Source organism: Lissotriton vulgaris, chromosome 2_1, assembly GCF_964263255.1.
Source record: "Lissotriton vulgaris chromosome 2_1, aLisVul1.2, whole genome shotgun sequence".
In the NCBI taxonomy this organism is placed as follows: domain Eukaryota; kingdom Metazoa; phylum Chordata; class Amphibia; order Caudata; family Salamandridae; genus Lissotriton; species Lissotriton vulgaris.
In genome coordinates this window covers 1822400108-1822426240 of record NC_141687.1, presented here as the reverse complement: position 1 = coordinate 1822426240, position 26133 = coordinate 1822400108, and the positions used below count along the sequence as shown (strand labels likewise).

At 44.4% G+C, this 26133-nt stretch overlaps 1 protein-coding gene across 1 annotated transcript in view; it reads right to left on the bottom strand.

The window, feature by feature from the left end:
• The window catches only part of LOC147733335 (uncharacterized), a 496040-nt gene that overhangs the window by 88933 nt on the left and 380974 nt on the right, over nt 1–26133 (bottom strand). The window lies entirely within an intron of this gene.

Genomic DNA, 26133 nt, shown 5'->3' with positions numbered 1-26133 from the left:
GTGCATGTGACACAAATCACGTGCAGTAACTCGGAGAGATTGAATCCTATAGGTTTTCCAGAAAACTGACTTGAAAAGGACACAAATTGGAACTCTATTTCTAGATTTCCAGCTAATTTAATTAATTAGCCTATGTGCAGCATGCAGCGCTGCTTCCAGGGGAGCAAAGTGTAGCCTTGGAATCCCATCAAGCAAAGAGATGCCCTAGTCTAATGTTGATAAGACTGGAGATTGAACCACTTGCTTAAATTCTTCAGTGGATATGTAAGGATTAATGACGAGCAGAAATCTGATTTGGAATTCTGCTGTCTTTGCTGATGGGTTCATGTGGATTTGTAGGATGAGCTTATTGTTGAGCATGAAGCCTGATAATTTAGTGCTGACAAGGATGGCTAGGTGACGGCAAGAATGGCAGGCAACAGGCAAGGATGGCAAGGCGACAGGTATGGATGGCTAGGCATGAGTCAAGGATGTTGGTTGTAATTAGCCACACTTTGCCTGGGATTTTCCAGTCGAAGGGAGAGGAACCAGCACAAATTCTGTTATCAAGGGTTTACTTTGAGGTGCTGATGGCTCATCCGGGCATGAATTTGATCAAAAATCAGAGAGGGGACAATGTTCTCAGGGGATGCTACTTCTATGTAAAGTTATAAGGTCAAGAAGTGGTACGAAATGTTGGAGTTTTTCAGAAGCGATCAGAGGGGTTCCTTGTATAGTTTGAAGAGCATGGTCAAAGAGAATGGAACTTTGAGGTAATCCCCTTTGTAGTATGCAAAGGTTGAACAAATAGTTTAAGATTTGTATGGTCTAATAACTATTGATCAGGTGTGAAATGGGTAAATTAAAACCATTTCTCTGAGGCCCATTATCTTTTTGAGGATCTGTGGAATGGTTGACTGTCTCATATACCGTTCCACTGCACAGCTCATCACATTATGTAAACCAACCCCCTCCATTTTTAGGTCAAGCCTAGGCAGCGCAAGCACTGTCTCTTCGAGACATGCTGTATTCCCTCTGTGGGCTTGCAGCCCACCCATTGCCTTTTTATTCATCCCTTTGAATGTCATTCAAAAATGCTTGCTTGCTATTGCTTAATCCTTCCTCTTTGTCCCTCCTTTTTAGGTTTTGCCTGCGAAATCTATTGCATTTAATATATTAAAAGGGCTACATCCCACCCCAACTTTTGATTAGTTCCTGTGCTTGCCACTTACTTTTCCTCGATTTCTATTGGTTGTAACATACTATTTCCTGTTGTTCCTCCTGTGTGTCTCTTATTAGTTACCCAGGGCCCAGCTACTGTTTACATCTGCATGGTGGAACTTCTTTTATTAGGTTTCCCCTACACAGCGTTTACCGTTTACCTTTATCTAATCTCCTCCAGGCTGCATGTATTTGTGTGCTTGTTTGCTGTCTTTTTTCATGCCCACGCCAATTGTTCTAAAACATGTCCTCCTTCCTAACATCACATCTCAGCAAACAATGCTACATTTCTCACCAACTATCACCCCATTTCTTCTGTTCAGCATGTCCTGATCCTCTCAGCATGCCCTTCGTTCCTGCCTCTATTCAACTTGCCCTTTCCACTGCCTCTCCATAGCCATGCCCTCTACTCGTGTCTCTCAAGCTTGCCGCCTCTCCCTCAGTTATTCTGATTTACCATGGCGTCCATACCAAGCATGTCCTATCCTGTTTCAAACAACTTACCCTCTTGTTAATTGTACGCTCCCCTCGCCCTCCAGCTCACCCCCTAGCAATAGGTGCACTCCCATCTTGGAGCTCTGCTCACCCTCTGCAGGACCTGTCCGGAGGTGGACACCTTGCGGATAAGCTTCTGAGGGGCTCCCAACTCGGATTCTAGGTCACTGTCCTAAAAATGCTTAGGCAGCAGTGCTGTCATCCTGGAACTGTGTTCAGGGTTGCGTGGCCCGGCAAGGGGCGACATCTGCCATGTGGAGCTGGAACGACTACAGCCTGGTGATCTGAGGCCTGCTTGCAACCTTGAGTCCTCCGGGTGACTGGCGCTATTGCAGACTGAGATTAGCGGCCTCGAGTGGGAAACATTGCTTACAGTGACTCTAATATATTTTCATGCTTTCAAGGAGACCGATTTTGGGTCTCGTAGAGATGAAAATAATATTATATTATGTGCCTGATTATGTGCTTTACATTTATTTATTTATTTGTAAAGTTTTGTATAGCGCAAACATGACCCGTGAGGGTATCAGAACACTTTACAGATGATCGGAAGGAAGAAACACGAAAGCCAACAACGGCATAATCATTAGAGGTACAGACTGTGTAAGCTCACAAATTGAGGTAAGTTACCTCTATAGGGCCAACTACACCCCTGTGCACACTTATGCATTTTTATTGCACGCAATATATATTGTGATACCACAGAACTTACTGTGTAACAGCAAAACCCGTTTGAAAAAATGTGGGGGAAAATTGTCCTTTATCGTTTTTATACTTTTTTACAGCTCTACAAACAAGCGCTCGTTAAAAGGTTCTGAAGAGGTGTGACCATTATTTCGTTTAAAACACATATCTGTTTCAGATTATGTTCATATTGACCTGAAGTGATCTTTATTACAAATGCGTCCAACACTTGTCAGATCTGTTTTTTTATTTCAATGACCAGTGTACTTTTGAGTCTGATTTACATCAAATTGACTATTTTCCGAGATCTTCTGGGCACAAAGTGCACAAGTTTTTAGGTTTCGCCTGCAGAGCGCTTAGCAGCGCAACTAGTTAAAAACATGGTACTCAGCAGGCAAGCGGCTGTGGCTTAAAGTTCAAAAGTAAGCCCTATGATGCGGTCAACCCTGGCCGCATCATAGTGCTTTTTTGAAACACTTTAAGCCTTGTTGTACAGCAGCTTGAGCTACTATGTAACATGTCTAACTAAACATTGACAAAGTCACTAGTTCTCTCTGGCGGCTGTTATAGGGCCAAGTGATGACTGCACTAAATCCAGGACTTGTAATTTCCAAGCTTGGATGTTTAACATTGTTGTTTATGTTTTATGAGCTGCTTCATTGGGTCTGTGAGATTGGAAATATGAGCTCTGGTTGAAGTGATACTGCTTGCTAAAGGAAAGTTCTTGACTGTATTCTTGACTGGAGTGTCTAACTGCCTAGCGGTGTGAACATGGGCTATTGTGACCACAAGAGTACCATGCCCACTTGCCAAATGTGAGTGGATATCCGTAGAACAGAAAGGGAAAATGCTTGAAAACATGCAATTGGTGTCAGCTGGTTTTCTACTTGTCCAGCAACCTGAGTTATCATCATATTTTTGGATACTATTAATGTGCATTCTTTCCCAGGGGACAACTTAAAAAATGTTATCCATCTGGAAAAAAGAGCAACGTTTCTGACGGTCTAGTTAGCTATCTTTTCATGCCTCTATTGCCTGCTTAATTTAAAATGCCTGCTTTTGTTTATTTAAGGGAAAGTGAAGACACACAAACAGTGGTGTGTACACAGCTTATGTACACTTCATTTCTCTCACACTAGTCCCACATTCACCACGTTGAAGAGCCACTGGCTACATCTGTAATCATGGCCTTGTACATTTTTCAACATGTGAGTAGTTCTTGCCAATAATATGAGAAAGTCTGGATTTGATTTTCAGTCACAGGACTTCAGAGTTGATTGTTCTTGAATCAAATTAGGTTTAACTCAATGTATACTAAATCTTTCCATAATTCCTCGCAAGAAGGCATTTTTCCTTAAAATTTGGCAGCCCCAGCTGTATCTCATCAGAATTCCACTACTAGGTAAAGGAGCGAACTTTATATTACCACCAGTTACTACACAATATATTGCCTTTCTCAAAAAGCAAGTCATAACATTTATAGAGTTTCTTTAACTTATATTGCACAACTATTGCACAACTGCTCACCAACCTTAAACTTAAAAAAAAAGTATTATTAATGGCATAGGTGAAATCTATTGCATTTGCCAATGCTTAATGTGTTTGGTTTCCTTCCACAAAGCACTTGCACAATTACTGTTGACATTATGCTTCATTGTTTATGTGGTCATTTGGGAGACTATTTTTTTCTTTGATTCTTGCTCATGTCACTGTTTGCCCATCTTCGGTGGTTCAGCTTTGGCACCTATCACCTTATCTCCCCGTTCAAATACCGAGATGAAATCTCAGACACTTCTGATGCTGTTTTTGAAATCGCCTCCTTAATTTTCTCCGACTTCAAAGTGTGAAGATTTCCCCCAAACTCCTCCTGCTTCCCTGCTTGTAGGTTTAGCGAGTCTTGATCACCGGACCTTCAGCAGCCTAACCTTGCAGCACAGTTAAGGGCAAGGCTTGGGCAACTCCTGTTGCAGTTTCTCTGAAGCTCGTTTATATAATGTGAACTCGAGCGATCCAAAGGTGTTGAAGCTCTTTACATGAACGCTGGTTACATTACATGTCAGATTAATTTTTGGAGACATCTTTGTAGAGTGCTAATTTGACTGACCCAAAGGCATTGAAGCGCTTTGTCTTAGCAAATCTCTTACTCTAGGTTTTGAGCTAAGAGGAGAAATTGTAGGGAAGACAACTATGTACGTATGATGTCATCCATCATGCAAAGATGGAAAACATTGCAACAGAGGTTGTGCTCTTCCTTAATTATAGTAGGTCGGATTCATGCAGCTTGTATTGCTCATCGCCTCAGAGTAGCCCTCTGTTTTGAGAACAATAGTACAAGTGCCCAGAATGTAGGCCACCTGCACTACTCTTACTCCTATGAAATTAATTCAGTTCTGCCACTGGCCAACTATTGCCATGGCAGCTTTTCTATGCACTTTATATACATTTTGTTTGTAGTTTTTTTATAGTGCGAACCCGACCAAAGGTATCAGAGAACTATACAGGAGCACCAGTTGTATTACAGACAGACACATTAATTTTTTTTAGGCACGTGGAAATTAAGTGATTGGCCCAGAATAACAGGATTTTCAAGGCCTCCCGTCAGACTCGAGCCTGGTCTTCCAGTTTCAAAGTCAGCCACCCTCACCATTAAGGCACGCCCTTAAGTCTCTTTTTAGACGTTAAGTAGAATGTCTATGTGCTTCTAATAAATACTCTACATGCCCCCGGACAGATACACTAAGCAACAAATGTACTACTAAACAGGTATTGTCAAGGGCCTGAGTACAAAACATAGATGATCAGACTCTAGAGTATGCCTTTCAGGGAGCTGTCGGCTGTGGCATGAAGGGGTGTCTGTTCATCAACAGAGAATCCGAGACTTCATTGAATTCTATATGACAACATTGTTCAGAGAGACTTGGTCTAGTATGTTTTTTATTTTTTATTAATTTGAGTTTTATATAGCGCTGGCTAGACCCGGAGGTATCAGAGCGCTTTACATAAGGTACCACAAAGTTACAAAATTACATCCGTTACCAATTACATCAGTTACTAGAAAAACATTTCAAGACTGTCAAGACGAAATAGAAAGGAGCTAAGAAGGGAGAGGGGGTAGGGTAAAGAGATAGAAGGGAAATAGGATAGAGAGACGAGTCTGAGTCTGCCCAAAGTCCGGCAGAGTAGGTGACTGCCGAGGGGGAAGTCCATAGCCCATCTCCTGTATAGCTATCAGGTAGCTCCACCGGGCATCGGCCGATTAGCTAGGTCTCAACTTAATAACATTAGGAAGGGGACAAGAAAATGGAGCATAGAGGGGGAAAGAGGATAAGGTAAAGGGAGGGGGGAGGGAGAATGCGAAAGCGAGATGAGGGAGAGTCTGCCCAAAGTCCAGCTGGGTAGGCTAGACCCGTAGGTGTCAAAACGCTTTCCATTGGGTTACATAATGTTACAGAAACATAATGAAAAATTACACATTACATCAAAATATACAACACTGTATAAGAAAAAAGAAAGGTGAAACAAAGAGAGCAGGAGGGGGTAGGTGCAGGTGTAAAGGGAGAAGATGAGGGAAAAGACTCTAGGAGAGACGAAGAGAAGTCTGCCTAATGACCGACTGGGTAGGTGACGGCCGAGGAGGGAATCCACAGCCCGTCTCCCCTATAGCTAGCAGAGTAGCTCCATTGGGTATCAGTCAGATAGCTAGGTCTCTACAGACGAGGGAAAGTTCACAGAGAGGACAAGAGCTGGAAAGAAGAGAAGAGTAGAACAGATAGGGGTAGGGTGCAGGGGGAGGAAGAAGATCACATCAGGCGAGACAAAGGAGAGTTTGTCCAAAGACCGGCTGGATAGGTGACAGCCGAGGAGGGAATCCATGGCCCATCCCCCCTATAGCTAGCGGGGTAGCTCCACCGAGCATCAGTCAAAATAGCTAGGTCTCAATTGTTCAAGAGGAGTTCATCGAATAAAAGTCCTGGTGTGAGGTTAGGAACAGGGTATAGGCTGGACCCGAAGGTATCAGAGCGCTTTACATGAGGACGGAGCATCAAAACATTTTTACATTGTTACATCAATTAGGATTACAATTAACAATAAATGCTAAGGAAAGAAAGATGTGATCTTGACACAATAATATAAGATATTAGAGCGTAACTTAACCAAGACTCACGTTATAGGAAAGGTGGAGGATAGAGGGGACAGATAGTCCGGATAGAGGCAGGTGGATAAGGACAGGGGGGGTCTGAAGGGGGAAGGTACTCAGTGTGAATATAGCAGTCGAGTAGTTGCAGAGAAGACAGAGGAGCCATGAAGAACAGTGAAAATCAGTGTCCGAAATCCGGCTGGGTAGGTGACGGCCAAGGGGGTGAGCCAGAGCTAGACTCCGCTATAGCTGCATGAGACATCGGTCAGAGTGTTCAGTCTCCACGGTAAAAAAGACACAGTTTAAAGAAGAGAGCAGGGGATAAGGGAGAGACAGGGAGAAGGGGAGACACTGAGTCCAAGGTCCAGCTGGGTAGGTGACGGGCAAGGGGATGAACCAAGGCCGATCTCCTCAATAGCTAAGCTGAGCAGCTCCACCGGGCGACGGACACAATGCTCAGACTCCGCTGTCCGGGAAATGATCAGGTGCGCTCTGAGAGAGACAGATTGGTGCAAGGGGAGTGAGAAACCATGGTCAGAAGGGAATCCGGACTCCATCGTGAGGACAGGCATGTATCTGTAGGGCTGCGCAATGAAAAAGTTCAGCTCGGGGACAAAATCACCACTGGCAGCCATGTTAGGATCAGGCAGCTATCTGCTTCAGCCTCGAGTGTGCAGGGGCCCCCTCTCCACATCAAACGTATACCAGGCCCCACCGCACTTCCTGGGGAAAGAAAGGATGGTCCTGTCATCCCCTGCCACCTGACCCACCTGGACACATCACTCCTCACGGCAGGTCATCGCGGTAGGAGCCGCCATTTTGCGGGGGTGTCCGCTCATCTCTGCCCTCAGCTACTGCTGCCTTCGGGATCAAGGGCAACCTGTCCAGCTGATGAGCAGCCTGTCGCGTTGTAGCCTGGGGCCCAAGCAAAGGCTGGATGGGGTTCCAATTGTCTCCGGCTGGCAATGGAGGTCAAAACAATAATCTGGGGCACAACTCTCCAATTCAGGCTCTCCAGGGACTGCTTACCCCGGGGCTCAGAAGAGGAAGCGGAGGGCAAATCTCAACCAAAGTCTAGAACCATAATGGCACAAAAACGAATATAATCGATGTGAGTAATATAACTGCCTTCTTTGGGTGTTACAATCCTCCAGCCTTTACAGCTACATCTTCTACACTTAAACACTTCAGAACACATTTTGCTTGACATGATTGCAACTTACATGTAAAAAATCTTCATTAAACCTTTTGATTGATGCTTCGCACCAAACAAAACAATGTTAGCAGATTTTTCGTGTTTCATATTAGAGCTGTCAAGGCTGGAGGCTCGCTACACCCGAGAGTGGCCAGTCTGTCGAGATCTTGTCTTTATCTGTCAGATGCCTTCTGACAGTGATGAGTTTTGGATTCCGAGTGGTAACCTCATTACCCCATATTCATTTTGAGTTTTTTGTATCTGTTTCGGTTTTCATATTGATGTGTATTGTATTGTATTGCATTTATACAGCTCTTTCTCCGGGACCCATGAAGGATTAGTGGTGAATTAATATTGTGAACTATGAAAGTAATTTGAGTGGTGGATATTAGTCAGTTATTTGGAGTGAGAAGGATAGCTAAGGGTTAGAAGGGGGAGAAAGGTTTGCATTCATATAGTGCTTGTTACCCCTGAAGGGGTGTTGAAGCACTTTTGTGGCGAGTAGCACGCTACTCCCGAACCCATAATGGATTAGTGCTGAAAATTAGTATAAAGAAATATGAAGTAATTTGACTGGTGGATATGTTATTCAAGTTATTTGGATAGAGACGGGTAGTGGCAGGATAGAAGAAGGAAAGAGGTCTGTATTTATATAGTGCTTGCTAGCCCTGATGGGGTTTGAAGCACTTTTTTTGGTGAGTAGCACGCTACTCTGCAACCCATAAGGATTAGTGTTGAATTAGTAGAGTGAAATATGAAAGTAATTTGAGTGGTGGATATGTTAGTCAGTTATTTGGATTGAGAAGGGTTGGGGAGGGGTAGAAAAGGAAAAAGGTTTACATTTATATAGTGCTTGTAACCCTGATGGGATGTTGAAGTGCTTTATTGGCGAGTAGCACGCTACTCCAGAACCCATAAAGAAAGCATTAGTGTTGAAAATTAGAATAGTGAAATATGAAAGTAGTTTGGGTGGTGAATGTGTTTAGCTGGATAGAGAAAGGTAGCAGAGGGATAGAAGAGGGAAAAAGGTTTGCATTTATATAATGTTTGCTTATTGAAGTGTTTTTTTGTCGAGTAGTACGCTACTCTGGTACCCATAAAGGATTAGTGGGAATTTGTTTTGTGGAATATGAAATTTGAGAAGTGAACATGGTAGTTTGTATTTTGATTGAAAAGGATAGTGGAAGGATAGGAGACTGAAGTATTTGTTTTTTGGAGGTCATAGAGGTAGGAGGAGGCTTTTGGATGAGTAAAAAGGGGTTGTGGAGGGGAAGAGTCAGAGGGAAGAGTTTAGAAAGGTTTGTTTTGGAGATTGTAATAGTAAAAGAGGTGTCAGATGATGCAAAGCGGGGTATAGTAAGGGAGAGTCTAGAAAGGGTTATTCTGGGGATCATAGTAGTGGTATGGGGTTTGTGATAAATGAGAGAGTGGGTATAGAGTATTTATTAATAGATGTATCTGGTGAGAAATACGGTAGCGCATTGGAAAGAGTAGTAATACTAGAAAGAAGTTTGAGATGAGTCAAAGTTGGGTTAGAAGATATATTGAGAGAAGCATAGGGTGAGAAATAAGGTAGTGCATTGGATATGCTGAATTAGAAGAATGTGATCAATAAATAGATCCATAAGTACATTGAAAGTATATAGATGCATAACGGAGGTAGGTATATGTAGGTTAAAGATATTGCTAAAGGTACAGGATGAGAAATAGTGTAGTGCATTGGATATACTTGTCAGGAGGAAAGTAACAAACACACAGATCCAAGTACATGGAAGATACATAGATGCACAATGGAAGAAGTACATGTAGACCAAATATGCACCAAATAAACTCTGGTTTTAAAGTGTTATTGTACTTTAATTTTTTTTAAATATAATTATTCTTCATGTTTATACAAAACAATACACAAAGATAGGTACATATCTACAGTAAAATAAATGATTATATACAGAGGGATATGCTGTAAATTTCTGTTTGCGCATGGTGCTTATGTGGGGAAGAGCCAATTCTTGATCAGTTTTCTGAAGGTAAGGTGGTTGTCCGTGGATCTTATGTTGGGGGGTAAAGAGTTCCATAGTTTGGCTGCTTGAACAGAGAAGGATGTGCCACCCATGGTTTTTTTCTTGTATCTTGGGATTTTGAGGCGAGGTGCCATTTTAGAGTGTGTTTGGCGATTTTATTCCAGATGTAGAGCGGTCCCATTCCATGTATCGCTTTGTGGGTGATACATTGCAGCTTGAACATGGATCTTCTGGCAACCGGTAACCAATGCAGGGCTTTCAAGGCTTTCGATTGCGTGAGTCGGGAGAAGCTCTGGGGCGCCATGGAAAAAATGGGCGTGGATAAAAACCTAGTAAATTTTTTAGAAGATATGCACTCAGATACTAAAGCGAATGTCAGATACACCAAGGACCTAAAAGTGACTAAAGACTTTGGAGTGTATCGGGGCGTCCGACAAGGGTGCATTTTGGCCCCGTTCCTTTTTAACCTATACATTAATGACTTGGAAGAGCACCTTTTAAGCACCAACACAGATTATCCGTATATTGGTCGAAAAGGACTGCCGGTTCTATTATATGCGGACGACGCAGTCCTTTTATCTAGTACGGCCAATGGACTCCAAATTCTATTAGATTCCTTTTACTCTTTTATGAAGACAAGAGATTTAAGTATTAACAACACCAAATCCTACATAATGAAGGTTGGTCAAGGCTTTAAAAAATCAAATCGCTTAAATGTAGCTGGAGTAGAAATCCCTGTAACTCACACATTCTCCTACCTCGGGGTCCTCTTTGACAGTCAACTAAATTGGGGACCCGTGATCCAAAAAAAGAAGGGAGATGTTACTAGGGTAAATGCGGCCAATTTGGATTTCTCCAGAAAAATGGGAAATAGCCCAGTTGCCGCTCTACTCCAACTTTACAAGGCCAAAAGCGTTACCACAGCATGTTATGGCAGTGAAATATGGGGATATGTTCCTCTGGATGCACTACAGATAGTTGAAAATAATTTTTTAAAACAGATTTTAAGGGTCCCCAGGGGTACAGCAAATTTTACTGTGCATGAAGAACTGGGGGTTCCGTACGTATGTGATAAAATTGCAGTGAATCCCCTGTTATGCTGGATGAATTGTTGGCTAAATGACAATATCCCACTTACCAAGCTTATTCTAAGAGAAGCACTTACATGGGATAACAGGAAGGAGGTTCCTTGGCTTAAGTACTTATCTAAGTGCTTTACTGATCTAGGCCGCTCTGAACTTTTTCTATTTCCGGAATCCATCACTAAAATGGATCTTATTACGGTCAAAAATGCTTTTATTGACTCTAGACAACAGGAAAGGGAATCATGTGAACTAAAAAAAGAAAGTGTACGTAACCATATATTAATTAAAAGCACTTTGTTTACGGAACCCTACCTGACATGGCAAATGTCGAGTTATGACCGTTTCCTGCTGACAAGGTTCAGGTTCAACCTGTTTCATTTTTTGTTGGCTGTTCCTAGGGGTTCTCATTGAGGTCAAGTGTTGCCGGCTTGCGGCTGCGACGATAAGTCTCCGCAAGACCTGGCACACTTTTTGTTCTTTTGTCCTTTTTATGCCATACCAAGGAAGCTATACTTGAAACCCTGTTTGAAAAAATTGAACTTTGTACAATTTCGCCCTGCACAACATTTTCTACAGCTGCTAAACTGTGAATACACTTTGTTTATATGTAGTTTTTTAAAGTTGGCAGTTAAATTCAGAAACAGCATGGAAGGATAATAATACTGATATATGAATTGTTATTTATATTTGTTGCTAAAGGAATTCTATTTTTAAACGGTCTTCAATGTCTGATATAGTCTAGTACTCTTAATCTTGTGATTTTTAATTACAATTGAACTCTCTTTTTTAAATGAATATGTGTTTTATTAATTGTAATGTAAATACTTTTATGGTTGTCAAAACGAACAACCGAATAAAGTTTATTGACTTGACTTGACTTGAGGTACATATCTACAGTAAAAATAAATGATTATATACAGAGGGATATGCTGTAAATTTCTGTTTGCGTATGGTGCTTATGTGGGGAAGAGCCAATTCTTGAGCAGTTTTCTGAAGATAAGGTGGTTGTCCGTGGATCTTATGTTGGGGGGTAAAGAGTTCCATAGTTTGGCTGCTTGAACAGAGAAGGATGTGCCACCCATAGTTTTTTTCTTGTATCTTGGGATTTTGAGGCGAGGTGCCATTTTAGAGTGTGTTTGGCGATTTTATTCCAGATGTAGAGCGGTCCCATTCCATGTATCGCTTTGTGGGTGATACATTGCAGCTTGAACATGGATCTTCTGGCAACCGGTAACCAATGCAGGGCTTTCAAGGCAGGTGAGATGTGGTCTCACAGTTTGGTATGCAAGAGTTGTCTGGCATCTGAGTTCTGAATCCGTTGTAGTCTTTTCATGGTTGTTAAAGGTAGAGGCTATTGGCGTAATCGAGTTTGGACAGAACAAGGGAGACAGTTGCTTGACCTTGTGTGGAAATCCAAAATCAGGGAAAATTTGTTGCAGCGTTTTATAGTTGCAAGGCTTGATCTTGTTACTTTGTCCACTTGGGCATTCATCGATAGCTCGGAGTCCATGGTCATTCCGAGGTTTCTTACTTCCTTCGATACTTTAGGTTGTGATCCCAGTTCATCAGGCCAGGCGGCAAGCGGGTAATAATGTTTCCAATTGCAACATGTGACTATTTCCATTTTGGAAGAATTCAATTTGAGGTGGCTCCAAGTCATCCACTGATCCATGGCTCTGAGACAACTGAAAATTGGGGAGTTTCCAATGTCTTTGGGGCATTCCAGTTGAAGGAGTATTTGTGTGTCATCTGCATAGTTATATCATGTGAGGTGAAATTGATTGATCAGTACCGGTAATAACTTCATGTAGATGAAAAGCTAGGGCGAGATGATACAAGCCTTGAGGGACCCCTGCTTTTATGGAGTATGGTTTAGATGAGAAAGGTGGGGTATGGATGGCATTAGTTCTGTTTCAAAGGTAGGACTCGATCCAGTCTAGAGCAGTCTCCTTTATGCCGGCTTCATAGAGTCTTTGTTTTAGAGTATCACGGTCAACCGTGTCAAAGGCAGCTGAGAGGTCCAAGAGGAGAAGCGCGGCAACTCCGTTGCGGTCTACTGTGTTCTTCAGGTCACCCCAGACGGCAAGGAGGGCAGATTCTGTGCCTCTTCCTGGAAGGAAACCTGTTTGGAAGTCTGAAAGTATGGCATTCTCTTCAATGCTTTGTGACATATGGCCAACCACTGCTCTTTCTATTAGTTTGCCCAGGAAAGGTTCATTTGTAATGGGTCTGTAGTTGTCAAGGTTTAGCGGGTCCAAGTTTGTTTTCTTCAGGACTTTTTGAGTTATTCTGGAAATATTACGGTAGTTAAGGAATCGTTGATGATTCTTCTTACTGGAGTGGCAGCAGAGGTTGTTAAAAGAATTGTCTTGAAATTTTGTGGTGGACACGGGTCAGAAGGGCTGCCGGCAGGCCTGCTTGCTTTGACCAGGTCCATAAATTCATTGTGTGAGATGTGTTGGAAGGAACAGACAGGCTGGGTTAGAGTATTCTTGGATTGTTGTTTTGTCAAAGGGTTAGTGCTGGTGCTTTGTCATTCTTTTAAGTATGAGTCCAACGTTTCTGCTTTGTCAGTGTAATGATTTGCCAGTTTGTCTGTGAAATCTTGAGTAACAGGATGAGTTACTTCTAGGCAATTTGGTTTGCGAAATTCATTGAGTATTTTATAGAATACTTTAATTGCACATTTAGCATTTTGAATTCAAATTGAGTTTGTTCCACGGTCGATAGGTGGATGGATGTAAGGTAGTTTTAGGTGAGTCGCTTAGTGTTGTTTTATGTTGGAAAGCAACCATGTGACTGGAATTATAGTTTGAAAGGTAACTAGTTCAGTTTAGCAAAAATGACATCTAGAATATGGCCAGCGATGTGTGTGGGTTTCTGGACAATCTGATGCAAATTTAGTGCGTCTAGGCCAGTGATTATTGTATTTGGATGGGTCAATTTGGGTTTGTCTATCCAAGTGTTGAGGTCACCCAGAACGCATAAGTTGGAGTTTATTGTTATCAGGTTTGAAACTGTGTCTAGAAGTGCGTCTGGAAATGCGCCTTGCTAGGTAGAGGTCAGTAAAGGAGCAGGAAGTTACAGGAGGAAGACGGTGTAGAATTGCATCTGGTGATAAGAGCGTCACAATTCTTTATGGTGATGTTGTCAACTTTAGTGATATGTAATGTTTGCCTGAACACAACAGCTAGGCCACCTCCTTTTTAGCCTATACGGTTTTGGGTGATTGTTTGATAGCCTAGAGAAACAGCTTCATGCAGGAAATACTCCCCACTGCCCAAGCTCCTGTCAACACACCCCCCCTCGGCTCGACCCAAGTTAACAGGTGCTATTCCAACCCCCACACCACGAACTTGAAAAACCACGTCTGTCTCGTGCTGATGAAGGTTTAAATGACCCCCACACCAAGACATTGAAAAACCCACATCTGTCTCGTGCTGATGAATGTTTAACTGACCCAAGTACCCCCCTCCTTGCTGCTATCTGCATCAATGCCCCCCCTCTACCTTGCCACAACTCCTATCACACACGATTCGCTCCAATAACAGGAGTGATGACCACCCTACCAAACCTAACAGTCAGGCAGGATCGGATACTCACCCCTTAGGATCTGGATCTTACAATCTCATGGCCAGGAACCTTGTTGATGTCTCCTATACGCCGAACAATAACAGATACTCACCCACACAACACTACACGCCTCACAATCCTCTACTCCTCCTAAATCCACAGCCTCTCCCTATTCTTGCTCCTAAGTCTGATCTCTATCTCGAGCATGACCCTATCTCCCTATGTAACTGTGCCAATGGTCCTACCCAACCATCTACTAACACTACCACAGCGGAACCTATCCTACCCGAGGAGGCTACTCCTGCAAATAAGTGCTTGAGCAATCAAGACCTTGAGAAGAAGACTGATGACCTCAAACATGATATCTCAGTAGTCAGAGAGTTGGTGCAAAGCATGCTGCAGTTCTCCTTGAAGACAGAGAAGCGTTGAGTTTCACCCCCGCACAGAGGAATGATAGCTACAATTTACAGAAGTTGTACTCTACCCAATTCTTGACATCTTAATCCCTCCCGACTACTCTATTCTCAGAAGTGATCGACTCGATAAAACAGGAGGGGGCTTTGCCTGCATTCATCACTCCAACCTCACAATAGAACAATCATCTTGTACTGTCTTATCTTGTTCACAACAGCTAGTCTCTGAAATCTGGAACAAAAGCAAGAAGATTTGTGTGCTACACTCAATCTATCACCCTCCTGGTGACAATCTAGTCATCACAGAGCAAATCATGGAGTTCATTAGCTCAAGCTCGGATCAAATCTGCCACATATTCCTCGTAGACTTCAACTTTCACTGGAATGACACAAATGATCCAATTGTCCATTCCTTTAAGACTTTCCTCTCTGACCTCAATTTCTCACAGCTCTGTAAAGGCCCTACTCACAACAAAGGCACCACTCTAGACCTCATCATTGAAAAAGACAACCTTACACAAATAGGAGCAATCCTACACTGTGACTGGTCTGATCACTTTCAAATTCCCTTCCTCATCTTAGACAAGGGATTGGGTCGACAGGGACATAAAAACTTTAAATGCTGCACTTACCCAAACTCAGCAATGGTTAACCCAGAATCACATCCTACAAAACACTCTCAAAACAGAATTTCTTTTGATCACCCCACCTAACCACTCAGCTCCTACTCTTCACTGGATTAAGCACCTAACTGCTCTGAACTCACTTTGTAGACTTTGTAAAATCTTTAGGTATTACCTTGGATAAACACCTAAACATGCAAGCACACATCAGTGCTACTACTAAGGGAGCAAATTTCCATCTCAACACACTGAAGAAAATCAAACCATTCCACCCCCGAAGATCTCAGGCCGGCGGTCCAATCCCAGATTATCCCTAGATTGAAATATCGGCTGGTGACCCTCGCAGGACTTCCCACAGCCAGCTTGGCCCCACTCAGAGCTACCTTGAATGCTTCAGCCAGGCTTTTGACAGGTTCTAGGAAATTTGATCACATTTCACCTGACCTTTTGCAGCTAAACTGGCTATCTATTGAAGCTAGAATCCGACTCAAGATAGCTTGCCTAAGTCATAAAGCCATATACCACAATACCCCATACTACCTAGCAAATAAACTGAGCTATCGGGCTCCAGCCGGAACCTCAGAAGTACGTCCATCCTTCTCTTGAAACCTCCAAGATTCAAAAAGAAAAGGTCGTACAACTGTGCGTTCTCCGGTCTTGCTCTGAGAACCTGGAACTCCTTGCCATCTGAGATCAGATCAAATCCTCCCACTACTTCCTTTAAAAGATTAACGTTAATGCACTGATCATGCTCATGTGTTTTGTTAACCCCTTCGATGCTGATGACGAGCTCAGCTCGTCATCAGCTACGGCGCTCGTATGCTGATGACGAGCTGAGCTCGTCATGTAACGTGGGTTTTCGAAAAACCCAGCACACAGCGGGAAAACCGCTAGCGCGCAAGAGGGTTAATAACCAAAATCTTGAAGTATTGTCACTGATGTACTATATGACTTTTATCTTCTTTTGTTTCCAGGTCTCGATAGCTCCTTTAACTACATCACCTATTGAATTGGCTCGTTCATTCTCAGTCAATATTACGTGATGCACATCACACATCTTGGTTCTTCCTAATTTATGATGTTGTACTCGGAGCGCTCTATGGCACCTCAGATACACCCCTTTTATTTATTCCTGAATGTTTTTCCACAGGTTGTAATTTCACTCACCTTAATTATATGCTTGTGTGTTTTATTAATAACCAAAAGCATGAAGTATTGTAAATGATATTGTATATGTTTTTACCTTCTTTTTATTCCTGTCCTTGATAGCTCCTTTAACTGCATCAACTATTGGTTTTTGGGCTCGTTCCCATTTTTTTTGCTAATATTCCTTGATGCACATCGCACATCGTGGGTCTTTCTATTGTATGATATTTTACTCAGAGCGCCTGATACACCCTCCTCTTTATTCTTAAATGTTTTCTCCCAGGTTGTAATTTCACTTACCTTCTTTATGTTTTGTATAATTGCTGATGACAACTCTACACAGCGCTCAATGCCCCTTTGGGTCTTGTTCGCCCTCTATAAAAATTTTCAAATAATAAATAAATAAAAATAAATAAATGTGGAAAGGGATAGCAGAAGATCTGATACATGAGGAAAGGGATAGCAGGAGATCGGATATATGAGGAAAGGGATGGCAGAAAATTGGATATGTAAGGAAAGGGATGGCAGAAGTCTGTATTATTGAGGTAAGAGATAGCAGGATATTGGGTTCATGAGGAAAGGCATGCAAGAACATTGGATACATGAAGCAAGGGATAACATGCAACTGGAAACTCACATACCACTATATCAGAAAACTGGAACCATACATCATCATCTAGATGTCGACCTCAGAAGTGAATTTTTAGATGCTTTTTGGCGGTCTTGGTCAAAGACCTGCATTATTCCATGTTCATGATTGTGTGAATGTTTTGCCTCCAACACAAAGCCCAATGTTTTCAACTGCGGAATTAATATTCAGAATTAACATCAGTAGGCAACAATATTTAGAAAGGAAGTCAGAGATGGTACAGGAGAGGAACATACACTCAGCCTTGTGGGTCAGAAAATTGTGTACCTTCCACGGTTTTAAATTGGTCATAGTTTGAGGAAAACAAAAGAAGTCAATTTCAGATCATATCTTCTGCTATAAATGTGCATCATCCTCACACTGTTTCTAGGCACATCTTTAGTCAAGTAAATGTGCTCTACTGCTTCCATATAAGGGCCGAAGAGAGTAGAGGATGGAAAGAAATGCTGGGCTGACTCTGTACGGCACTCTAAGACGGTTGGTAAGAGAATGCTCGATTCTCACTTGTTGTAGCAGTTCCCCCATTTGGAGTAGAACCAGCCCAGAGGTTGAGCAACAAAAGATCAAGTGATATTTAACCCCTTAAGTGTTGCCTCGGTGCATTGGCCGACGGCAGCACTACCTCCCCAGTGCTGCGCACGACCATTGGACATCCATTCAGCACTAGTTCCAATGGACAGCGCAGCACTGGGGAGAGATGTTTAATAGCATCTATGAGGTTAACGTTGTCAGGAAGGATCCCCGATCTTCAGTACCTAAGGCACTGGGCAGGTCAAGTAAGATCCGTAAGCAGAATTCCGCTTTGTCTATGACACGAAGGGCACGGTCACGGATTGGCAGTATGGCAGTTTTGAGTCTGTAGCTAGGTGTGAACCCAGAATAGAAATCAACCAAGGGGTTGCTGTAAATATTCTCCAATTAGAATGCCACACGACTTTCAGTATCACTGGCCAGAAAAGGAAGATCAGTAACGAGACTCTATTCCTCAAGTCGTATGGGTTGTTGTTATCTATTTAAATGGAGGAGTTTGATTTCTTCAGTTTTCAGGTTATTGGAGAAGGGGATCTTGGGGGGCAGCTGAGCATAGAGAGGTCTGCCCCCCGGGATGTTTGGGGAATGGGAGCGGCACAGGACTCTGCTCCCCCTTCCTTTTGGGCTGGTTGGGCTTTTTGGGCTGGTTGGGCTTGTTGGGCTGTTTGGGCTATTTTCTAGCCCAAGGGATATTTATTCCTCCATTTTGTGTGTTCCTGTCACAATTTTGAGTATTCCTGTTAGCTGGTCCCCAGCTTTCTAGAATTTTTTCTTTGGTGACCTGGTGGCTGGGAGCATTTAGTCAGGAAATTTTTTATTTTAGTCAGGGAAATTTTTGTGCTGCAGTTTAGTTATTTTTGGCTTGTTATGGCTTCGGCTTCTGGACGGAGCAGGTCACAGGGATTTATTAATTGGAGACATAACAGCGGCGTTGGTTGCTTGCACGTCGTAAACGCCTAACAATGAACCCGGTTTTGGAGCAGGACCGCCTGCGGTCTAGAAAAGCGGTGGCGAAGGCAGTGGGAGCGAGGTAAGCGGGGGGTGGGGTGGTGTCATGGGTGGCAGTTCTTGTATGGGAGGGGGAATGGCGCAGTTTGGGGGGTGGGGGGAGTTTCAGCCTCGGGGTGTCTCCTTAGCAGGTCCTGAAAGGGGGAGAGGGTGAGGTGAGGTCTTTTGGATTTTCAGAGGGGGAATTGGTTCCGGTGGCAGGGGTGCACGCTTGGGAGAGCATAGATCCTTTTTTCTTCTTGGGTGAAAGGGGTTTAGGGGCTCTGGGTTTGGGGGGCTACAGGTACCTTAGTACCCCTCCACCAGAGTGAGTCCACCTTAAGGGGCACAGTTCAGCATTTCAGTCATTGTGATGAGGAAGTGAGGTTTGGGGTCTTTTGGGGTTGGTTATGGTGAGTGGGGAGTTTGTCACGCGGGGCCTCCCCCGCGCCTGGTTTTTTCAGGATGTTTTGTGTGGAGTGGGGATGTGGCGGAGGGGGACCCCTCCCCCTCCGCCGCCCTCCCGGATAAGTACGGTGACTTAAGGCTCAGGGGGCAGGGTGCTGCTCGGTTTTTTCGAGGGTGGTCCTTGGGCCAGGGGAGATTGCAGGCCAGTTAGTTTTTGGGCGCTCCCAGCACTCCAGTCCAAATTTGTTTTTAATAAGTTGAGGAGCGTCGTAGGTCGGCAGACTCAGTAGGGTGAAGTGCGGCCCCAATGCACCGAGGAGAAGGGAGGGTTGAGCCTTGCGCGGCACATTCCGTACCGGCGGGGGAGCCCGGTGCGGCCAGCACACGAAGGTCATGCGCGACCTCGCGGGCCCCAACGTAAAACAGGACTCATTCATCAGAGCGAAGTGCGGCCCCAATGCACTGAGGAGAAGGGAGGGTGGAGCCTTGCGCGGCACATTCCGTTCCGGCGGGGGAGCTCGGCGCGGCCAGCACACGAAGGTCAGGCGCGACCTCGCTGGCCCCAACGAAAAACAGGACTCAGTCAGCAGGGCGAAGTCCGGCCCCAATGTAATGAGGAGAAGGGGGGTGGAGCCTTGCGCGGCACATTCCGTACTGGCGGCGGCGTGGTCAGAAAACGAAGGTCAGGTGCGACCTCGCTGACTCCAACGTAAAACAGACGCTGCAGTCACCGCAGGGGGGAGTACCGGCGTGTACAGCGGCTCCCTCGCCAGGAGTATTTTCACAGGCCGCAAGGGCTGGTGTAGGCAATGTTGGGTCGGCTGAGGCCCGCAGTGTGGGTTTCATGATGGATCCTATACAGATTGAGGAATCGTTTGTACTGTATTATGATGACTTCCCTGAGGAAGGGGAGTGGAGGGACAATGTGGAAGGGGGTGCCTTCTCATGTGTCTCCTAGATTTTTTCAGGCACCGGAGGCGGTGCAGCCCATGTGGGCAGCGGCGTTGGGGCCCGGATGAGAGCGCGGCCCTTGGTGAGGGTTCCTCAGACGGTGGACCCGGTTGAGCAAATGGCATGGAGCCAATGGTGTCAGTGGAGACAAAGGGTGAAGTATTTTTGGGAGGAGCTGGGTGGTAAGCTCCGTAGGTGAATCGGTTAAAGAGCGGAGTGAGAGTGTTGTTCCACGGGCCAAACCAAAAATGGTGTCGGTGGAGGCAAAGGGTGACGATGTTTGGGTGGAGCAGGGTGGTAAGCTCCACATGGGTAAATATATTAGAGACCGAGCGGAATGAGATGGTTGTTCCACGGGCCAAACCAAAAATGGTGTCGGTGGAGACAAAGGGTGACGATGTATGGGAGGAGCCGGGTGGTAAGCTCCACATGGGTAATTATATTAGAGTCCGAGGTGTGGGGACTGGTGAAGTGGTGGCATCAGGCACTAAGTGGAGAGTGGCATGAATACTGGACAGAGGGGCTAGGTAAAGAGCCTTGCAGAGTAAAGAGCTAGTTTAATAAAAACCTCCTGTACATGGGTGTAGCAAAAAGCCCCCAGGTGCGCATTTGATGTTGGCCACGAAAGAGCACGTTTAAAGGGGGGGAAAACATTGTAAGGTTGAAGCTACTTCACAAGGAGACACGGTCTAAGGAGGGTCTAAAGAAGAGAGGTATGAGCTGGCCGAGCGGCTTACGGTGCCGTTGACAAATGTAAACTGGAAGGCCTATACTTACCGTAAGTGGTTACCTGTAGGTGCCGGCCCCTTCAGGAAAGGCCTACCCGGGGAGGGGTGGATAGGACAATAGCTACACAGTCAGGATCAGGAGCGTGAGGGGAGTTTTTATGAAGGCTTGTGTACAAGTGGAGTGGTGTGGCTCACTGGTTAGAGGCGGCAGACCCGTAAGCAGAGAACAGCCCGGGACCAGGGTTCAATTCCCGATGCGGCATCCCACTGAAAGTCATCGTTTCGAAACCATAGTAATCTGTCAAAGGAATGCAAAATTGACCTCCTCATGCACAGGTCCACCTACACACCAGCCAACAAGCGGATATAGTGTAGAGGCAGCTAATGACCTGACAACGCCCTACCCAATCTCCTGCAAAAAATCCTACCAGCCCTGACTACCCTACAGCCAACATTGATATAGCCCCGCAAAAACAGGATTTACATCTTGGCAGCAGTGGAAATTATCTACAAGCAGGCGGCTAGGGTTGTGCAGTTTGTGAATTGGTTGCAGGTTTGTTTAGGCTTTATATGGCGTTCTGGGCATTTTTTTATCCCTGGTGTGAACTGGGAATTTTGCAGCTGCTTGGTTTCATTCGCAGAGGAGGGGTTTCTGTGTACTGGCCATTTAGGTGGTTAGGATTCCGACCGCAATACCGGAACAGCTTTGGTATGTATACAACGCAGGGTCTGTCAGCTGGTGGTAGGTTCTTTTTCAGCTCCTACTTGCGGCAGTTCTTTCTCTGGCCTGAGACAATTTATGGCAGGTGTTTGTCAGCGGGAAGAGTCATGGGGGTGACCAGGGGTTGTTTTTCAGTTTAGGGGCGTTGCCTGTATTTTGCAGGGAGTGTTTTTGACGTACACTTGTTTTATGAACAGGCTTGTTTTCTTCTGGGGCCTTTTGGGTATCCGAGCTCTTAGATTATATTTTTCACCTAGGTGTCTCCTGGCAGTAGGTTTTTCTTAGACTTGTTTCATATGTCTGGAGAGGGTTAGGTGGGATTTCAGTTCGCAGGTATATCGTTTTTTGTTGGCTTGGGCTCTGGGACGTGTGGCTCTTCCCTGTGTGAAAGTTTTCTCTGGGCAGGGGTTTGTTCTGGCTCATTGGGGTGGCAAAGGGGTGAATTGGTCCTAGGTTAACCACGTTGCTGTGGGGTTTGCTGGCACTCAGGGTATTGGAAGGCTGCCCATGGGTTCGGAGCATAGCAGGCACTAGGTATTAGGGAGTCGGGCATGTACTGTTGTTAGCAATGTGTTCTGGTCAGGGGGGATACTTCATTTTCTCTACATATTTTTTGGCACATGGCTTTGTGAGGAGAGGGGCCTGGGGGGAGGTAGCTGCTATTCTCTTAAGATAAGTTGTTAGGATTTTACGTTCAGGTGAGTCATTCCATCGGTTGAGCGACGGCCAGGTGGGTTGTGGACTGGCCATTTGGGACATCGGTTGGGTCTGTACACATGGCAATTGGAAGACTTGGAAGGGGTTTGTGCTGCCAGGACTTCTTTTTTCGACGCTCATGTGGCTTGCATTATTCCTTCATCGTAGGATCATTTTTAAGGTTTTTAGTGGTTCCCTTTTCTCGTTGGATCGGAGTGTTTGGTGCAGGTTTCTTTTGCAGAGTTTCGATTGGTTCCCCGTTTTTGGGGGGCAGAAAAAAGGGGAGTTTAGCCCCCCTTTTTTTCTGGGTGGCGGTTGGCACTCAAGTTGACATGTTTTTGCCAAGTTTATTTGTTATTGACAGAGGCAATCCAGGCTGAAAGGGAACGGGCAGACAAATTCTCGAGGTAGGATCTTTAACCCCTTCGAAGCTAATGACGAGCTGGGCTCGTCATGGCGCTTACCTGCCGTGCGCGGATGACAAGGCCAGCTCGTCATGATTTATGGACTTTTTGTTTTTTTAGCGCAGGACGGGAAAACGCCTAGCAGCCATGTGGTTAAGGTGCTTTAGGAAATTAGGTTAGTGACAGGTTAATAGTCGTAAAGGTTAAGGTTGAAAGGTCAAAGGTAAAATGGTAAAGTTCATAGGGAAAGGTCAAAAGGTCACACCAAAGGTTCAAAGGTCAAAGTTCAAAGTGAAAGGCTGGAAGGTCAGTCCAAGGGTAACGTTCAAAGTTCAAAGGTCAAAACTGAAAGGTCACAGTAGGTGGTACTGAATGGCAGGTTTTTTATGTTGTGTGGGAGAACCTTAGGGGTGGGGGTAGCGTAACATAGGTAATAGCTTGTATAGTGAGGTTGTAGTTTTGTTAGGCATTAGGCCAAGGGCCTTGTAATTGTGATGTGCACCTATTTCAATAAAAGCGGCCTTTTTCACACTATTTCGGTGTCAGTGTCTGTGTCGATCCCCATATTCCCCAAACTTTCTTGATAAAAACCGGGAAATACATCAGTTTTGCTCTGTAAGGAGTGGCAGATTTGGCACGAGTAAGCGGAGTACTTCAAAGTATTTACACCTCAAATGGGCTGTATAATGTTGTTGTAGAACAGTGGGTCAAAGGTCAGCCAGTTTCTCACGGATGGAGGAGATGGCAGGGGCAACAACAAAACGCATACACTTAATTCTAAGAATGTACTGTCTTGCCGGACAAAATATTCCTATAGGATACTATAACTGCATCTATTAAAAGTAAGATTATAACTATAGCTGCCCAAAACAAAGCAATAGAAACAACAAGTGCAAGAACTTCCAAGAGAACAAACAGTACAAACATAGGCACAATGAAATGCTCAGCAAAAGGGCAAAGAAAGAACCGGATGACACTTTGGCTCAAAAAGCTATCTTTATTTAACAAGGCTAGATGATTTTGGCAAGTTTAGTAAAAAGACCCTGTATATCCCACACAATTATACTAAAATCTTCCATGAGTAGACAACGACTTCTTCAGAACAGTAAAACAGCTACAGAAACAGTATGAGCTATTGGTATTGTAAATGACACATTTTTTATTTATGTGTTGGTTTTGAAAATAGCTAAATTAATAGCTTTGTCATTTACAATGCCAATAGTTTTAACTTTCGCAAATGTGACACCTATAGCATTTGTAATGCAATATGTGTTGTATTTACGTGACTTAGATGTATTGATATTACATAAAATAATGGCTTTTAATATTTTTTAATAATTAATACTTAAATAAAAGTTATTGTAATTTATAATGGCAAAAGCTAAAACTTTTGTAAATAACTTTTGTGAAGATTATGTTCAGTGTATTTTATTGTGACGTAAATCCAAGAACATAAGTGAAATATTAACATCTTTTTGTGACATTTGTAATAAAGCTTGAAACATTGAGAGAACATATTTGAACCAGTTGTTGTTGATTGGTTGCACAGATTGATGCTGTGGTGGCGCTGAGTGATGTGGTGGCGACGAGTGATGCTGTGGCGCTGAGTGATGCTGTGGTAGCGCATTGTGATGTTGTGGTGCCCCTGCTTGATGCTGTGGTGGAGCGGAGTGATGCTGTGGTGATGCGATAGATAGACAGAGTGAGGGCGGTGAAAACCCTGTGTATATTCCCTATGAAAACCTAAGAGTCCATCCACTGGGAAAACCATGTCTGCATCTTCTGTGAAAACTAAGTGTGCATAACTGTGAAAACTAAGTGTGCATCTACAGTGAAAACTAAGTGTGCATCCACGGTGAAAACCAAGTGTACATCCACTGTAAAAAAACAAGCATGCATGCACTGTGAAAACCAAGCGTCCGTGCCTTGTGATAACCAAGTGTGCATGCACTGTGAAAGCCAAGTAACTTGCCCATGCGAGGCTGCATGCAGACGCCAATAAAACTCTATGGCCAGAGGCTCAATGAAAGCCATACAAGAAATAAGGACATTAAGGAGAAGGGGCTCGGCCTAGCGATAAAATAAATACAGTAACACCGCACGGTGGGTGGTCCGAGGTCGGGTAGGTAGCGGCCCGACCTGCCCTGGCTGGACATGCTGTGGACATGGTACTCAGCTCCTGAGGCAGGGTCTGTGGCACCAGAGACCGGAAGAATGGGGGATACTCGTCTGCCGCGGGATAGTTCACCCTTTTCAGAATGCCTATCAGCTCTGCCTGTGCTCCCTGCAAACACGGCTAAAGGGATGCTTCGCCCACCAGGCATGCTCCATAGATGAGGCTTGCTTTGCAGAAACAAAATGTGCACAAAGAAGTCATGCATTGCTTTCTTCCAGCCTAAACATTTGAACACTTCAGGGACTGGTTCACTTTAAGGTTCTGCTGTAAAGCGCATAGAATTGCGAGGTGCTCCACCTTCGTTACTGACAACTAGGAACAAGTAACACCTTCTGTTACACTTCTTTTAAAGAGGTGGGAAGTTCCCAAAATGCTTGCGGCTCCTCGCAGCAAAAAAAACCAAACAAATTAACAACACTTCCTCTCTGAGTCAACACCTCTTCCGTAACAAACACTTGCAGATAAATGAATGTCTGCTTACAAAAGCAATGTCTGTAGCGCTGTTTTCTAAAAACCCGTCGTGGGATACGCAGTGCGTGTAGACACATTGGCATGCCCCTCCGTTTAGAAGACTGGTCTGCAGTGCTCATATGTTGGTGGAACATGCCTAGGATGACCAAACAAAGGATTTGACGTGCTCAAAGTGCTTCACTACGAGATATCTACAACACGCGAAACAGAAACATTCCTGCAAATAATCAAACAACCCTTTTGCATCTATTACCTTCATAGATCGGCCGAATCCAAATGTCGTCTATGTAGGAGTTTCGAATCCAGTATCTAGGCGCGCGTGTTAGGATTCATGGCCTGTCCCCTTTCTATGACCATGTTATTTCCATCATGTGACTTACCTGATAGGGGATTTAAGTCAGTCCCTCCTCTGCCGCTGTGCTTGGTATCTTTTTCATGTTGGTTCCAGGTCCTGGGTTCATAGCTTTACTGAGGACTGAGCGAAGCGGTGTTCACGGGCTCGTGGGCATCTTAAACCGTCCTTCCCTGTTCCTGGTTTCCGGATCCAGCGTTCGTGTTTGTCCCTCCCTTCCTCCCTGTGGTCCAGCGTTTTGTTTTCTTTGTCCTTGGTGCATTTTGGAGCTTTCCGTATTTTGCCCTGTCCAGGATTCAAGAGGGAGTGTTGGGGCTCCAGCTCCCTCTTTGGGCTTACAAGGAACAAACACCTTGTTGCTGCTAGAATCGGGAGTCGTGCAGTGACTCGCGTCAATATCGCAATCCTCTTCCGCAATACTTTGGACGCTATCCGCATCGTTGTGCAGCAATTGGGTGTATTTCCGGAGTTAGTATGAGGATCGCG